This window comes from Terrapene carolina, unplaced genomic scaffold (assembly GCF_002925995.2).
Source record: "Terrapene carolina triunguis isolate 2854851 unplaced genomic scaffold, T_m_triunguis-2.0 Scaffold506, whole genome shotgun sequence".
Lineage (NCBI taxonomy): Eukaryota > Metazoa > Chordata > Testudines > Emydidae > Terrapene > Terrapene triunguis.
In genome coordinates, this window is record NW_020664857.1 from 1 (window position 1) to 3,601 (window position 3,601).

General features: G+C 74.4%; 1 pseudogene; it reads left to right on the forward strand.

Moving 5' to 3' along the window:
* Positions 1-37: 37 nt before the first annotated feature.
* LOC112125064 lies at positions 38-3,115 on the forward strand (annotated as a pseudogene).
* The last annotated feature ends 486 nt before the right edge of the window (positions 3,116-3,601 follow it).

The window sequence follows — 3,601 nt, forward strand, 5'->3', positions numbered from 1 at the left end:
GTGGCACCCCCGTGCTGACCCACCTGCCTGGCCCCCAGGGTTCCGGCGGATCTGCCTGGACGACCTGCGGCGGGCGCCGGTGGTGCGGGACGTGCAGCGATACATCCTGTGCCGACTGGAGCAGGAGGAGGGGCTGCGCCGGCGCCTGACCCACGAGACGGCCGAGATGCTCAACCAGCTGCACATCAAGAGCAGTGGCTGCGTTCTGTACCTGGAGCGGGTGCTGGACGGGGTGGCTGAAGGGTCGGTGGTGCTGCGGGAAATCCGCCACATCCCCGGCACGCTCAACGGCCTCTACCTGTGGCTGTGCCAGCGCCTCTTCACCGGCAAGCTCTTCGCCCATGTGCGGCCGCTGCTCAACGTGCTGGTGGCCGCGCCCCGCCCGCTGTGCCCCCACCAGCTCCATGGCGCCCTCTGGGCGCGCCAGGCCGGCCCCGGCCCCAGCTGGGAGGAGTTCCAGTGCCAGCTCGATAGCCTGGCCACGCTGCTGCTGGACGGCCCAGGTGGCACCCGGATCCTCTTCCACGCCAGCTTCGCCGAGTGGCTGCTGGACGTGAAGTACTGCACCCAGCGCTACCTGTGCAGCGCGGCCGAGGGCCACGGCATGCTGGCCCTGAGCGCTGCCTGCCGCGGCCCCCAGCTCAGCCCCGGCGAGGTGCACGACCTGGCCCGCCACCTGCTGCGCGCCGACCTGCGCCTGCCGCCCTGCCAGCTGGCGCTCTGGATGGTGTGGCAGGACGTGCCCGTGGCCCACTGCCTGCTGGCCGACCTGCCGACACTGCCGCTCGAGACAGACGTGCTGCAGCTGCTGGTGCTGGCGGGGGCGCGGCTGGGCGAGCGGGAGGCGGGCGCGGGGGCCCTGCTGCACCAGGCGTTGGAGCAGGAGGACTCAGTCCGCATGCTGCTGGAGAACGGGGCCAGCGCCAACCAGCGGGATGCCAATGGCCGCACCCTGCTGGCCAGTGCCGCCCACAGCGGCAACCCCGCGGTGGCCAGCCTGCTGCTGGGCTGGGGCGCCGAGGTGGAGGCGCCCGACCGGCACGGGCAGACCCCGCTGACGCTGGCCGCACTCCAGGGCCACGCTAAGGTCCTGCACTGCCTACTCGCCCACGGCGCCAACGTCAACCACGCTGACCGGAGGGGCTGGACAGCGCTGCGCTCGGCCGCCTGGGGCGGCCACGCCGAGGCCGTGGGCGCCCTGCTGCGGGCGGGCGCGGACGTGGACTGGCGGGACGTGGAGGATCGCACGGCGCTGCGGGCAGCTGCCTGGGGGGGGCACGAGGGCATCGTGCGGATGCTGCTGGCGCACGGTGCCCAGGTGAACCGGGCCGACACCGAGGGGCGCACGGCCCTGATCGCTGCCGCCTACATGGGGCACCGGGAGATCACGGAACTGCTGCTGGCGCACGGCGCCGACATCGACCACGCCGACGCGGACGGGCGCACGGCGCTGTCCCTGGCGGCCCTGTGCGTGCCGGCCAGCCGCGGGCACGCCGACGTGGTGAGCCTGCTGCTGGAGCGCGGGGCACACGCGGGGCACCACGACCGACACGGCATGACCCCGCTGCTGGTGGCCGCCTGCGAGGGCCACGCCGAGGTGGCCGAGCTGCTGCTGGAGGGCGGGGCCGATGTGGAGCAGGCGGACGCCGCGGGGCGCACCCCACTGTTGGTGGCCGCCGCCATGGGGCACGGCGCCGTGGTGCAGACCCTGCTGCTGTGGGGCGCGGCTGCAGGCGCCAAGGATGCCAAGGGCCGCACGGCTCTGAGCCTGGCGGCCGCCCAGGGCAGCAAGCACGTGGTGCGGACCCTGCTGGAGCGCGGGCTGGACAAGAACCACCCGGACGCCATGGGCTGGAGCCCGCTGCACCTGGCCGCCTGGGAGGGGCACACAGGGGCCTGTGGGGTGCTGGCCGAGCACGGCGCCCGCCTGGACCAGCAGGACAGGGACGGCTGCACCCCCCTCATCCTGGCAGCCCAGGAGGGCCACAGCGAGTGCGTGCGGCTGCTGCTGGGAAGTGGCTCCCCCGTGGATCACCGGGACCACGATGGGCGCATGGCGCTGGGCGCGGCTGCACTGGGGGGGCACCGGGCCACGGCCGAGCTGCTGCTGCGCCACAGGGCTGACCCCAACCTGCCGGATGCCGCGGGGCGGCCCCTGGTCTACCTGCTGGTGCTGGGGGGCTGCCAGGACCTGCTGGAGCTGCTCCTGGCGAGTGGCAGCGACCCGGAGGCGCGGGACGCCCAGGGGCGCACGGCGCTGCACGTCTCCTGCTGGCAGGGGCGGCTGGAGGCGGCGCGGGCACTGGTGCACCACGGCGCCGACGTCAACGCGCTGGACATGGAGCAGCGCTCGGCCCTGCACTCGGCTGCCTGGCAGGGCCACGCCAGCACCGTGCGCTTCCTGCTGGAGCGCGGGGCGCACGTGGACCAGGCCTGCAGCCAGGGCGCCACAGCGCTGGGCATCGCCGCCCAGGAGGGCCACGGCGAGGTGGTGTGGGCGCTGCTGGAGATGGGCGCCGACCCCACCCACACCGACTGGTACGGGCGCACGCCCAGCCACGTGGCCGCCCGGCGGGGCCAGGCCGCCATCCTGCACCTGCTGCAGAGCCACGGGGTGCCCACCGCCACCACCTGCTCCCCGTCGGGCGCCTCCGGCCACTCCTCCGCCAGCGCCCCGGCGCCCCCCGCCCCCAGCCAGGGGCCCGGCTCGAACTCGCCACAGTCCACAGCCGACGCCTCCCTGCACAGCTCCCGCGGCTCCACCTGCCACTCGCTGGCCACGGCGCAGACGGTGCCGGCCGACAGCCCGACCTTCACCCAGCAGCTGCAGCACTCGCTGCCCCGCAGCCGCCCGGCCCCCACCCCCAAGAGCCCCCAGCCCAGCCTGGCACTGCCCGGAGCCCCAGAGCCACAGGCAGGCAGCCCGGGGCGGGAGGTGCCGTCCCCCGAGTGGGACCCCAAGCCCAACGGCTTCCTGCCCTGGCAGGATGGGGGGCTGACAGGGACCCTCTCCCTCGCCACGCTGGACCCCCAGCTGCACCTCAAGCGAGCCGTCAAGCTGCAGTTCGAGGGCCCCACCTGCTGCAATGACCCCAGGAAGGAGACGCCGCTGTGAAGGTGAAGGGAGCAGATGCCGGGGGCAGCGCTGGGGGGGAGGGGCTGGGGCTGGCCCTTCCCCACTGTCTTCCTGCTTGGCTGTGGGGCCGGGCAGCCAGGGGGCCGGGCGTGCTGCTGGCGGATCGAGCGCGGTTAGCGCCCGGGGCGGGTGGGCCGGGGTTACTCCAGGGGAGGCATCGCCCCCTGCTGGCTCCAGCCTGTTCCCCACAGCCCCTCACTGCCCCCCGCCCCCCTGGTTGCCTTTGCAGGTGGAGCCGCCCAAGGAGAACGGCCCCGTGGGGCAAGAGACTAGGCCTCGTGGACCTGCCCTGGCTGCTGGCTGGGACAAGCTGCCAGGGACGTGGGGGCTATGCCCCAGGGCTGGGGCGTCCTCGGCCTAGCTGCTGTGGGGAGTGACCCAGGTGGCCAGACACTGGCAGAGCCGAGCTTAGCAGGGGCTGCGGGTCGGGAGTGAGGGGCACTGGCAGGGCTGGGCTAGCAGGGG